Here is a 14,553-nt window from a genome sequence, read left to right as displayed (position 1 = left end):
TTTTAAAAATATTTTATGGGTTTAAATGACCTGCCCCAGAAATCCTTGTGTGTCCAGCAATTTTCAGGCGACAATAAACATGCCAAGATAGCTCTAGTGATTAATATACCGGCTGGAAAGATATCAGAAGTTTGTCTAGCGGGAGTTTTGATTCATGAGAAATCAGCACAGATGGTTAATGCGCCTTCTCTTAAGAATGTGTACCATGCACATGCCAGAATTATATATGTAGATAGCTCAGTGGGTTACTGCTTTTATCACATGGATATTTTTGTTACTTGTAGTTTAGTATGTCACAACCCTACTATAGGACAGTGAGCTATGAACTGGCAGAAAAGAGCTGCATTAAACTGCAAGGCACAGGATAGAATGTTCTGTTTTTCTCCAGTCTGTAATTATCCTAATGTTGCTGGAAAGGGTTTGTTTGGTTTGAAATACATTCTTATTAGTAAAGCCAACCCCAACCACTGTTTTAGGTTTTAAATCCTGAGTTTGTGGTTCTCCAGAGTAAGAACTCTTAAAACATACATAAAATAATCTTAAAATATACTGCCTACCAGTATGGATGACATGTGACTCCCACGCCTTGTAGCCCTCATTGTCTTATGTACCATTTCCTATACATTGATTGGCACACGCATGATTTATTGTTTCTGTATAATGTGCTATCTAAAGCTCAGACATTTAACTTCCCTCCATTTCCCGAGTTAGTGCATGAGCTGCAGACAGCACAGCTCGGACATAGTGAGCAGTGGTGGCCTCTCTGTTTCCGAGCTGTGCCATCTGCAGCTCTAACACTGACCGAGAAGTTCCCAATTAAATAAATGCTTTATAGAAAGTACAGTCCTATAAAAACAAGCACATGCCCACTCTCATGAGACGACCCATGGTCTTTTATATTGTCTGTTTATATTTAATAAAACATCCTGGGGTGTGCACTAGAATTAAATAATTATATGGGTAAACACCCATCCACCTTAAGCCTTCCCCTTTTCTGAACTTCTTCCTTCTCCCTCCCCCACACTCTCCACTATCTTACCCAAACCCACCCCAGCTCCACTTGTCACGTGCCTTTGTTCCAGGTTCTCCTCGCCCCCAACTTCCGGGTCCTGTTCAGGTAGCAGTAGACACAGAAGACAAAATACACTTACTTACTCTTCATGCCTCTTCTGAGTTTAGTTTTTACGTATATTGTATTTCAGGAACTTTAATAGTTTTACCTTTTTTAATGTTTTTTTTTTAATTCACTGAAAATCTAGAGTTTGATAGCAGGTTTGTGGTATCCATTTGTGCTTGCTGCAGGCAATATTTGTGGTAATAGCAGGGAAATCAATTGTGAAAACCGGCCTACCAGGCCATAAAAAAGGCCCACAAACTGCTAAAAACCCATCCCACACATTGTTCTGTCAGACCAGCCCATCGGGCACTGCCTGATCGCCCTGTAGGCCAGTCCAGCCCAGTAAGCCACTGATAGAGGATGGGGGCCTGACGTCAGCAACAGACCGAGCAGAGACAGGGAGAGGAATGAAGCTCACGGTCCTCTCTGTTGATCGTGTTATAATAATTGATGTTTTCCATCCTCATGCAGCTTGTGCAGGTTATGCGGGCTGACCGACTGTCCCCGCAGGGGACCCTCACAAGAGGGCAGCCCCTTTAGTGCCACAAGATGGCACACTGGACAGTCTAGTGTTTTCTGAGACCCCGGTTGGGGTCCTCCCTGCACGTCATTTCCGGCCAGCGGGGAGGGGTCGGGGAAAGGTATATTGTCCTCCCCCACCCCCCTGCCGGCCTCTGTGTTCCCTCTCCCGACGCCAACTCCCTCCCTACCGCTTACCCGGCGTGTCAGGGTGAGGGGAGGTAGGAGGTTCTAATCTTTTTATTTGTGTTGCAGGCGAAGTTACATGGTGATCCAGAGGCGGAAAAGGTACTCAGGGGTACCCTCTTCTGGAGCACAAAGGGTGCTGAGGCCCAATATCCCCAGGAAGTCTGTGCGGTCGACCCTGGGGTGCGACGGCGCCCCATCTGTCCTACGGGCGGTTGGAAACCTGTACAACCGGGGGTCGCTTGAACGCTCCGCCCCTCGTAGGGGGGGGCGTGAGTTATATGGTGGAACAAGATTTCACCGGAAGGGGGAGGGGCTATCCCCTCACCACAACCGCTAAGCACCGATTGGCTAAGACCACGGTGCCAGTTGGCCCGTCAGGTGGTAGGTCGCGAGGGGCGGCTTGCCTTTGGATCGCCTGTAAGATAACCCACCATGTTGATATATTTGATATGCTAATAAACCTGCAGCAATTTTCTCCACCAAAAGTTGTCTGGTCTGCTTATTTATGCTACTCGTATGTTGCTGCAAGAGGGCTGGTGAGTGTGGCCGATATTGGCACTAATAATGGAGTCCAACTTCTCTTTCTTCCCACACTTATATAGTTAAATTAAATCCCACATCGGTAAAGCGCTAACTTATCACCCCTAAGGGTATCCAGGCGCTGGGGGCCATTGGGGAGATTAAGTGAGCTGCTGCCCAGAGTCACATGATGCTGAGCTAAGCTGCCGCCGGGGATCGAACCGCGATCCCCACGCTCTGGAGTCGGCCGCTCTGGCCGCTGCGCTACACATAGTTGATGAACACTTGCCCTGCACTAGCTCTGGGGTCTTCTGGACAGGGCCTGACAGGGTCTGGGAATGTCAAACTGCAGGAAACCCCATATCCCAGCCCTGGTGCACCATTGTTCTCCAGGCTCCCTATCTACAAGGCCCCTTCCCTGTGTCATCTCCAGGGGGATTGCTGTCACTATTAACCATTTGTTGCATAAAACACACAGTAACACACTGAGTATGGCCTTCTGCAGGCAGTGCGCCAGGCTCTAAAGTAAGATAAAAACTGCTCATTCTGCAGACTTATGAAATAATCCAGCTTGGTGCACTGTTTGTGAGAACATCTGTGGCAGCAAAGAGCGAAGTGAGTGGGAACTCGCGGGAACAGAACTCTTCCTTTCCACAGCCGTAGTGGCAGCTGCAGTAGTCTCCTTTTTGTAGTTAGTGTACACCTCAGTTACTCTAACTGTTGTCCGTGCTCCTCTCTTTCAAGATGATTCTTTCACTGTTGCTGCTGGGACCTGAGAGTTATCTTAATTCTACTTTATTTCAAGCAGTACTATCTCTCTCTCTCTCTTTTCTCTTTTCTCATCTCTCACTCTCTTCCCCCTTCTCTCTTCACCAAGTCACATACAGCTCGAGGAGTAATTCTGTATAGGAAGAGACAAAGAGTGTCATAGAAGGAGACATTTGAAATGTATACCACACCTAAAAGTAAGTCTATTTGTTTGGAAGTTACCCCTACTTTGTTATTTCAGACAACATTCCTACCAGAGCATGAGTAACTTTAGACCTTCTAAAGATACAATCATAAGTGTACGGTATGTGTCAGTAAAACACCTTCACAAATATTTGTAACTTAAGTGAGCAAACTCTGTGCAGTGCAGAAAACACACCCACCGTTGAATGTTTAGCAGATTTGCGGTGGATGTTTCTCACTAAACGTCTGACATACACATGGCAATGCACAGAAATATAATTTAAGCTCAGAATTGTGAGCGTGTAAATTGTACAAAGACACATGCGCCCAGTCAAGTTAGTTGTGCACTCCTTTTTCACACCTGTTCCACTTTACATAAATTGTTGTAAGTCATTGGTCACCTATGCATACATATGTAAACCTTTTTTTCTGCTTTAAGTTTCTGATTGGGAAATTCTTTGTAATTTGCGCCGCTCACAAAAAAAGGAATACCTTAACATCAGAATATCACATTTTTACCAACACGTGAGTGTCATTGGGTGGGGGATTTTTCAAACAAGGCCATAATTGTTTACATGGTGATCTTGTGCGATGCTCACAATGGAGTGTGACGTACATCCCTAATGAGACCGCTGGTCTGGTCAATCTATGGATTTGGTTCTAGGAATTGAATAAGCAGTTCACCTTCGCTGGATAAAGCATCCATTTATATCTTGATTTCCACTGGATTGATCTCTAAAAAAACATGGATGGCGTTGTTTAGTCCTTGGTGCATGGCCTCGCCGCCCTGCCAGAGTGGCGGAGGTCATGAGAACCTCCACCACTCTTGATCAGGCCCACCTACTGTATTTCGATATCCCCACCTGCCTATTGGACATCTCACTGCTGTGCGGGGAGCCATCGCCATGGCGCCTCCATTCACAGCAGGGAAGTCTAAAGTGCTGCCGTCTTGCTTAAAGGGCCCGCTCAAGAAACATGTTAGGAGGGAAAAAAATGCTAAAGTGGAAGTTTGTGCGTAGGAACTAAAAGCAAATGGCTCCTATGTGCAGGCAGCTTTTTCTCCCCATGTGGGTCCATTTAACATTTTCCATGTCCTTTCCACCACACCTTGCATGGTGGTCAACATGCAGTCCATGTATGGGACCTACAGCGTGTCATATTCTTCTTGCCATCTGGCTACCCACTGAAGCGGGGCTTCAAAATTATTTAGTTCTAGGCCAGGAGAACACAATCCTTCCTCCTAGATAGGGAGCCGTAATATACGCAAGGATGTCCTGTGTCTGCATACAGCCCAGATAAGTCGCTAGTACAGCGTTAATCTGCCCAAAGAGTGTCCTTGTAATGCAAAGCGGCGGGACAGAGAAGAAACAGAGTGAACGCAGTGGGATCATAATCTAAAGCTATCCTCCATACTACCGATAATGACATCACTTCCAGGAGACTTGCAGATGTGTGCTGTTGTTTCAGCCAGGTCTCCAGACAAGAGGTCTGCCTCAGAGTGATATACATTGACTTTCACATATCAGAACCTACAGTGCACCACTGAGGCAGGCACGGGTTGTCTTAACTCCGTGTCACCTCAGTGTAAACAAACACTGAAAGAATAGAAATTGCTAAGAACTCCCTCAGAAAAGCCCCAGTCTGAGGTTGAGCCCGCCCCGGAAGTACCATCTTACCAGGGTGGGACGAGGTGGCAAATGAGTAAACATGCCACATTACGTGCGTGAGCCATCCTCGTCCAATTCTTGGAACTGCCTGGAGTTTTGGTCAAAAACAGTCAGCAGCACACAGGGAGCTCACTGGGTCTCTGTTAATGAACTGCAGATCAGCTGATTGAGCAGAAAGCAGACTTCCGAGGGCACCAGGCCAATGTTTGTCTGTATCTGATCTACAAAATCAGTTTCTCTGCAAAATTGACAGGTGGATGCATCATCCGTAGGCAAACAGCAATCAAAGCATTTTAATAGTGTGATCAATGCATTGTTTCATCTAAAATCCCTCTGGCCCCAGACAAATCCCCTCTCCTTCTCCTACATTTCTCTGTTCTATTTCTTTATCTTATTATTGGACCCTCAAAGTCCTGCGGTGTCCGGTGGTGTTTAAGTACCGAATGTCCCCCCCTTTACAACTTCTTCCTTCGAAGAGCTCTAATCAGGACCACTGCCCTCTTAATCACCTGTTTCCTGAGAGGCAGGACTCTGTAGTTCGAGGTTAACCGAATCACCTTGAACGTGAATCCCATGAATTTGAGGTTCAAGAGCGGCCCTCTAACTTTATTCAAGTTCGAAGACCTATTGTGGACGATACCAATACGTACTCTGGGGTTTGGGTCAGTGCTTATAAGAGGCTGGCTTGTTGTTCAATCTTTTTCCATCCTCTTCTAGTGTTTGTTCATCCTCTGGACCATAGCTTCTTTGCAATCCACTTGTTGGGAGGGTTGTGTCCTTCTACTGCTCACACTCAGGGAACTGATTTTTTCTTTTGCTTTCCGCACTCCAAGGGAGTGCGTGTGTTTTTGACTCGCTCCCCCGTGTGCTGATTTACCCCCAACATCCATGCACCTCCATGTTGCTGCCATCAAGCTTGTGTATTGCTTCCCTAATGCCCCCTGCCTTCTTGTATTTTTTTATATTTAAAAAAAAAAAATCTGTACTTTTGTAATTTAAATCCCACCCCCACCTCTTAGGTTGCTCCCACAGCCCTTGTTATTCATGTCATCATTTACTTCCCCCGCACGTTCCACCATAGTTCCTCTGCCTCACATTGCCACACCTTTTCTTCATCCTTTTTTTTATTTTATTGGCGGTCCTGGCAGCAGCTGCTCCTATTGGAAAAAAACAAATTGATGCACCTTTAACTTACTTTTTCTTCACTGCCCCTAGACTGGTATCCGCCAAGTTGGCCACCCCTGAAAGGCAAATAAAAAAAATTGTCAGCCACGTCTTGTCGGATGTGTGAGCATGCATATGGAATCAGGCTGAGACACCATGCAGTAGCATTGGCAAAGATTAGGTCAGCAGTGTAAGCCAAAAGGTGTGACCTGTTGGCTTTGACACTGCTTGTTAAATCCTGGGATGTGAAGTGGAAGGATACTTGTAAGTCTTGGAGACGTTTATCCCAGTGCTGTGGGACTTACAGAGACAAGGCCTAGATTCCGGCTGCCGCACATGGAGGCTAAGATAACAAAGTGGGTTGAAAGGTAAATCTTGTGGACCAGTTAAGGATTTAGACTGATGGAAGTGCTCCTTTAACTGGCAGCACAGTTGAGTACAAGTGCACTGCATACAACATCAAAATCCAATTATTGCTACACAGATCAAGTGTTCTGTCAACTTCCTTCTTCTGGCAAGACACCAGGACGCCCCAAAGCTTCCCCTTAGTTTCTCAATGTTTAATAACTGGATTGCGAAATATATGGCCGTCTGCTGCTGAGACTTGGGCGAATCGGATTGGTAGATATGTGTCACGTGCATCTCACATGGATCGCTGTAAAGCACGTGCGGGCGCGGCTGCTGTCCAGTCGAGAACTTCCTGACATAAAGTGGGTTTTCGAAGACGTTTGCTTCGCTTCTGACAGGTAAGTTTCCATACATCAGCCGCCCAATTACCATGTCTTACTGGTTTCATTTCAGTAGTAGCATTAAATAACGCTTCCTGCTTCCTTGTGGTGTGCCAAGGAGCATAAGTGAGACTGTGGCACGGTGCACTGTGGTGGGGTAGCGCTTGCTAGGTAGCGCTGTGTACGTGTCGTGATCTTTCACATGTGAGAGGCGTCTTATTTCGTGTGAGTGACCAGGAAGGGCTCGTTCTTGACCTTTTATTGGAGGGGTGGGGGGGGGGGGGTATTGGGGGGGGGGGGGACTTAGGCTCTGCTGCTGACTTTAGAGCTAGGGAACCGGTTCGAGTCTCGGCGTCGTCGGGTCAACATCCTGTGATTCTGGGCAAATCACTTAATCTCCCTAACAAAAATGAATGTGTTCTTGTGTAACGTAACTGGTGCTCGTGTAAAGCGCTCTGATACCTTCGCGCTAAATAAAACTGTAAAAAAAAAATGTGCGGGACAGACGAGCTCCAGCTATGATTTAAAGTAGTTGGCACTTTTAATTTTTTTCTTCAGTTCCCAGAAGTCAGATGTTAGTATCGAAAGTTTCCGTTGTTAATGTCAACCACCCTTGTGATGGGTCTATTGCCCAGGGCCATTTGTTTTTAGAAAGTCATATCTTTCGGTGCAGGAAGATTTAGAGACCGGATGAATAAACTAAGGAGGGCAGACCACAGAATATCTCTTGGGAAAGTTTCGAAGGGGAGTTTAAATATGAGCGTTGTGCTCCATACTGAACGGATATGGGGGCATATGTATCAAACGATTTTGTATTCTCAAACGCTGCGAATCGCAAAAAAACTGCGTTTGCGAATACAAAATCGCAAAATGAGATGTATGAGCCATTTTAGCACCGCATTATTAAGGAATCGCTAATTTTGCGATTTCTTAATTTTGCGTAAGCATTTAAGGAATCGCAAATTGCGATTCCTTAAATGCTATGTAACACGCACCCAAGTTGTGCGATTTCTCCTTAAGAAATCGCAAATTACCACTGTAAGACCTGGGGTCTCCAGGCCCTAAGGGGGTAACGTGACACGAGCGGCTGGGCACCCAAAGGCTTATGTGTTAAGCAACCATACAACACACACATCCTCTGAGGCAGTAAACGCACACAATAAGGGACGCCACACAGTTAATGTGAATACAAGTAATTAGATTTATCTAATCAAAGGAGCACGCACAAATCTTCAGATGACAATGGTTCTCAACTTGCACATATTTACACTTATACTACCGCATTGCATTATGGTTACTTCAGAGATCCCTACAGATACATTGAGCAACGGTGCCCATGCACCCTCTTGAGCATTCCGCAGGAGTAAAGTATTCCTTGTATGACCTTAGGGACCCCTGAGCGTAACGTGAGGTTGAAGCGCTACCCCTTCAAAGATTAGGCACTCCTGGGCGCAACGTAAGGTTAACGCGCTACCCGTATACCTAGCACATTGAGGACCTTCAAGCATAACCTGAGGATAAAGCGCTACGCGTATATATGGCACATTAGGCTTCGGAGCATACCCTGCGGATAAAGCGTTACTCGTACATATGACACATTGCACTTCGGAGCGTACCCTAAGGATAAAGCGTTACTCGTACATATGGCACCTTGCACTTCTGAGCATACCCTGAGGATAAAGCATTACTCGTACATAAGATACCCTGCACTGAGGAATTCAACCTGAAGATAGACCGCTACTCGCGCCTGGAGCGCGTTGCACTTACGAACACAACTTGAACTTAGCGCGCTACTCGCCCAGGGAGCGCGTCGCATTGAAGAACACAACTTTCAGGTAAAGCGCTACTCGTACACGGAGCGCATTGCATGTAGGATTACAGCTTTCAGATAGAGCGCTACTCGTACACGGAGCGCATTGCATTTAAGATTACAGCTTCCAGCTAGAGTGCTACTCGTAGACGGAGCGCATTGCATTTAAGATTACAGCTTCCAGCTAGAGCGCTACTCGTACACGGAGCGCATTGCATTTAAGAGCACAACGTTCAGATAGACGGCAGTCCCCAGGTAAGGGCAATCCCACGGAGGGGGAATTCGAGTTCCAGATGGAAGGGGAATCTCCCGCGGAGGGGGGAAAGTCAAGTCTCTCCATGCGGTGTCGCTCCCGCTCGGCAGGGGGCGCACCAGGGCCTTACCAAGTCTCTCGCGGAGCAGAGGGGGGGCGAGTCCTGGGCCTTCCCTCGGCCACGCTACCTCCCAGCCCCCGGGGGTTTTACCTCTGTCTCGTCGTCCGGCTCCGCTCCGGTCCCCTCACTTCATACGCGCAACGGCGCGGGACACGTCACGGCGAACAGCTCTTCCTCACAACGCTGCAACGGCAGCGACGGGGCTCCGGGCTTCTCTGCAGGCCCTGACCTCGAGTTGACACGACCCTGAGGCCTCCGGGCCGCGGCGGTGATCGTGCTGCTGGTCCTGGCGCCAGGGGGGGTCCAAATTAAGCAGGAGCTCTGCCAGCTCCGTGCTCGACAGTAAATCGGCGTAGGGGGTCCCAGGTCGGGTTTAGAAGTGCAGGGAACAAAGCGCTCAGACCGGGGCGATCCCCAGTAGTCAGGCAATCAGCCTTTTGCAGGAAGTTTCAGTATTCAGTTCTTGTCACGACGTTTCAGCACTCAGTTTTTGTCATGAAGTCTCAGCATTCAGTTCTTGCGGCGCAGGTGATACTGGCGCCCTTGGGGGTTCTGTTCCTTGGGGGTAGGGGATGAGTTGGCGACTAGGTCCTTCCTAGTCAGGCTGGGCAGAGGTTCCCTGGGTCCTCCTACTGCTGGGCAAGATCAGTGGGTTTCACAGGAGCCCTCACTCACTTAAGAGGCAGCACCTAAGCCCTGTCACTCTCAGAGGCATAAGTCCCTGGCTAGGCCCTACTGCCTAAAACTCCTACATGGATTCTCCAGCTCTGCTTTACCCCAACTGGCCAACAGTGTTGCCAGATTTTTAGACCCGTCCCAAGCCCAAAGCCACTCAAATTTAAGCCCAAAATAAGCCCAATCAGACCAGTTCCAGCCCAAAAACCAGCCCAAATTAGCAAGTCTCCAATTATGCACAAATTGTCATCAGAAACAATTTTAACGACAAATATACATTCTATTCAATATACAGATGGTGGGAGGGTGTTAACTGGGCACCTGCCTTAATTCTATTAATTTTTAAGACCAGTTCTCACTGCTACTTCTAAGAGCCCCTGCAGCTCCACTCTGCCTATTGCTTAAAGATTCAGCCCCCCCCCCCGAAATCAGCTCCAGTTCGAGCGGCAAACAGTGTGCGTCAGTGCGCGCCTTGGCATCAGCAACGTGGTGAAGCACGGAGTGTCAGATCCATGCCAGGACAGTGGTAAACAGACGCACGCGGTGCTGCCAGCAGGTGCGTGCGAGGTTGGATGGCCCCTGCACGACCGTTTTCGAAGCTGGGCTGGCCTACGAACAACCGATGTGGTCAGTTTTGGTTTGGGTGTTAAAACACTCTTTACCTACGTCAACTTCCTGGCATCTATCAATATTCATCACTTCCTACAAATAGGGTGACCGACTGGCATGGGTGCAAATTCAGGACGGTGAGTGTAAAAATTCAGGACAAAGGGTCAAAATTCAGGACAAAAATTCAGGACGGGAGGTCAAAATTCAGGACAAAACTTCGGGACAAAAGGTACGTTTTACAGACACATCAAAGGTGGTCGCGTAATAGTGTATAAGTAATTCCATCTATATCCAAACATTCATCCACTTGAAAACGTACGTATCTTTCCATCCATCATTTCACTCATCCATTCATCCACCCTTTCACCCTATCCATCTGTACACTCATACATCCACTCTTCCACCCAACCATCTACTCATCCATCCAGCCATTTATCCACTCACCCATCCAGCCAACATTTCACTTACTCATCCATCCACCCAGTTACTCATCCTACCACCAAGTCCCCTTTTCAGTCATCCATTCATCCTCCCTTTCTCTCTTCTTTTACCCTTTCACTTAGCCATCCTTCCTTTCTTTGATCCACCCATACTTCAACTCATCCACTCATGAATCCATCCATTGACCCTATCACTCATCCATCCACTCATCCATCCACCCATTCACTCACCGATCAGCCACCCTTTCACTCATCCATCCATCCTTTCGCTCATTATCCATCTATTCACCCTTTCATTCATCCATTCACACTTTCACTAATCCATCCAGCCATCCCTTCACTTACTCACTCGCCCACCTTTTCCTCTTAATTATGAGCTGAGCCTTTGTCTGCAGAGTTGCAGACAGAAGAGGCCCATCAAGAATTTCGCCCTTGCTGTCTTCCTAAAGCAAGGGGTGGGGTGGGGTGGGGGAGGGTTCACTATGCACCTGCACATAGGCAATCTGAAAAAGTGGAAGTCATGAGTAATACTTGATGCACAGTGCCAGGCCATGCTGAGAAGAGGAGTGCAGGACAGGCTGCTGTGCACTTTTCAGAGCTAAGCAGTTGCAGTGAGCACTTTGGTAACAAGCATTGTCAAATCGAATAGGTTTAATCTGTGCATGATCTATTGACTTTGTCAATAGATCTCGCATAGGCAAAGCCTATTGGCTCTTCAATGCTTGTGTTTCGTTATTTTCCATCATTCTGTACAGCAGCCGCGCTGCTGTACGACATGGCTAAATAAAACATTGACAAAGCCATTCCATTAGCTTTTGTATAAGCACGACCTATTGGCTTTGCTCGTGCTTATTTCCATCCGCAAGTGCGATTCGGTGAGGGCAAGAATTTAATGACCCAATCAAACCATCTATGAAAAGTTAGATCCTTAAAGATATATTTAAAGGACGTAAATCTGATCAGCACGGGAGGTTCATGTTCAGGCGTCTTGGAGTGCTTTGGTTGTTTTCATGCAATGTTAACAAACATTGACAGAACCTCTAGATCTGGCTTTTTTTGTGAATACACAAGCACACTCAGAAGCACTTAATAAACACACATATTGGCATCAATGCAAAGTGTCATATGCATACGAGGTGAACACACACATACATATACAAATGCATGAACACGTGCACACACTCAAACGTTTGCACAAACACACAAACAGAACAAGGTGGAAACACCTAGGCGCACACAAACATTATTGGTGTTTGCACATACGAAAGATGACTGATAAATAAATCAGAAGAACAAACAAGCATTTGCAATGCAAAAGGTCTCGCGTGTTTTTAGAGCTATCTGCCTCGTAATGAAATGTTTTTTACTTATATGTGCAAGTCCTCTCGGAAGCTTTGAACACCAGAGTCCACCCATTGTTGAAAAGGTAGAACTGTTGGCATTACTATGAACGAGAGTTAGAGTCATTGGCAGCACCCTGAATGTTACGATTTTATAGTGTTGGATGTTGTGCCTGCCTGTGTTAATTCTGGGGGCACCATACGTGTTGACTAGGTGGGCGGCACTGCCGGGATGCGAACTGTATGCACACAGAAGTGGGGGCGGCAGAGTGGGGCTGCAGCGTGCTTGGAACTGAGAAAGTCCTGCACTTACTGGTAGTGGTGGAAGGCAGCAGCAGCATGAACATTACACTCACCGTGCTGGGGAAGACCAGCTCTCCGCCCCGGGACTCTCACTCCATGCGTGCCTGCTGCTGTGGGCTGGGACCGGTTACAGCCTCGGCTGGCGTCCACCGTTGAGCCGAAAAAGTAAGAGCTCCGTCACTGGCGTCCACCGTTGAGCCGAAAAAGTAAGAGCTCCGTCACTCAGGCTGAGGTCACGCAGCGTGACGCACGCACGCAGGGGCTGGCCAACAAATGATTCCCAGGGCCGTCATTGGTAGCGTTTTCGCGCGCTACTGGATTGACGGCCCTGGGGGACCCCCACATTGGCCCGCGCACTCACGCGACCGACTCCTCGTGGTCGGCGCCCGCCCAGGCCACAAAATTGCACACAACCATCCAAAACTAGCCCAATAAGTAGCCCCCCGCCAGGCATGGTTTTTTCCCGCACAACTGGGAAAAAAGTCGCCCAATTGTGTGGGAAATAGCCCAATCTAGCAACATTGCTGGCCAACTAACTAGAAAAAGTTCCCTCCCTCACTTAAGTAGCCCTAGGTCAGGTGACCTCTAGCCAAGGCGGCAAAAGTAAAACCACACCTCCCTTCTAGAAGGTTCTAGCACATTCCAGGAGCTTCCCCATTCTACCTATGGGACAAAAAAGGCGGGCTGGTGTCGCAACATTGTTGTGGGGTTCCAGCCAGCTCCTGGCAGCTAGGGTGCTACTAGAAAAGGCCACTCTGCAGTAGCAGGGGCCTGTGGCAGCCATCTTGGGAGAAATAAAAAAACGAAAAAATTCAGGGAAAAGGGCCAAGTCCAACAACCACCAACTTCAAGATGGTGGTAATATGCGATTTCTTTGAAAAATGCACTTTTTTGCATTTTTCAAAGTGCCATGTGGCGCACATACATGCGCCATATGCGCACACATGCTAATTTCAGGGGTGCATCAGGGTGTCATCATGACACCCTTGCACCTTTGAAATTATTCTCAATTTGGGATTAGCAAATTGCGATTCGCAATTTGAGAATGACTTCCCATTCAGTGCTATGGGCCTCCTGGCCCATAGGAATGAATGGGAAGGTATTCCTTAATTGCGATTTCGCAATTTGCTAATCGCAATTAAGGAATATTAAGAATTCACAAAATATTTGCGAATTTTTAAATAAATCCCGTTTTGCAATTCTCAAATAGCGATTCTCAAAAAATCGCTATTTGAGATTCGCAAATGGAGATTTTGATACATATGCCCCATGGTGATTCAGCTGATAGAATGGGGAATTGGTGAGGTCAGGCAACTTCGGCTGGAAATGGAAAATCAAAATACTTTCAGACGCCACGAATTGGAGGTGAAGGGGAGTCACAACGGACAGGGCCATGAGGAGCAGAGTCCGACGCTCAAATTACACATATATTTTTAAAACCTCTGCCCCAAAGAAACTGGCCACAAAGACAGATGTTTTAGTGAATCTGGTCTTTCTTCCTTGATTGCTTACAAACAGACCGCTTTAAAATATCTTCCGGGTTAAGGCGCCTGCTGCAGAGATCTTTGTGTCCCAGAAATTTCCAGGGTGTACTAATCAATCAATCAATTAATCAATCAATCAGGGAATTGTAAGCGCGCTACTCACCCGTGAGGGTCTCAACGTGCTGGGGGGGAGGGGTGCTCCGCAGATCTATTTAGCCGAAGAGCCAGGTCTTGAGGGTCTTCCTGAAGCTGTTCAGGGAGGGGACGCGTCTGATGTCTGCCGGTAGCTCGTTCCAGGTCTTGGCTGTAATGTGAGAGATGGATCTTCCATCTGCTCTGGCTCTGTGGATGCGTGGGGTATCGGCCAGTGTGAGGTTGGAAGATCAGGGGTTTCTTTTGGGTATGTGGTAGTTAATTCTGTTGTTGAGGTAATTGGGTCCGTTGTTGTGTAGGCACTTGTAGGCGTGAGTGAGGATTTTGAAAGTGACTCTTTTCTCCACGGGGAGTCAGTGGAGACTCTGCAGGTGTTGGCTGATGTGTTTGTGTCGGGGGATGCCGAGGACGAGTCTGGCGGCGGTGTTCTGTATTGTCTGCAGTTTGCTGAGTAGGGACTTGTTGATGTCGGCGTAGAGTGCGTTTCCATAGTCCAGTCTGCCGGTGATGA

The 14,553-nt window shown here is 47.5% G+C and overlaps 1 protein-coding gene across 1 annotated transcript in view; it reads left to right on the top strand.

The window, feature by feature from the left end:
- Positions 1–6,813: 6,813 nt before the first annotated feature.
- Positions 6,814–14,553, top strand: part of LOC146772553 (mucosal pentraxin-like) — a 43,665-nt gene continuing 35,925 nt past the window's right edge. Inside the window, exon 1 of the mRNA XM_085639621.1 lies at positions 6,814–6,872. The gene's annotated coding sequence lies outside the window, so the exon portion shown is untranslated. The remainder of the gene's footprint in view (positions 6,873–14,553) is intronic.

This window comes from Triturus cristatus, chromosome 12 (genome assembly GCF_964204655.1).
Source record: "Triturus cristatus chromosome 12, aTriCri1.1, whole genome shotgun sequence".
NCBI lineage: Eukaryota > Metazoa > Chordata > Amphibia > Caudata > Salamandridae > Triturus > Triturus cristatus.
This window is presented reverse-complemented; position numbering and strand designations above follow the sequence as displayed.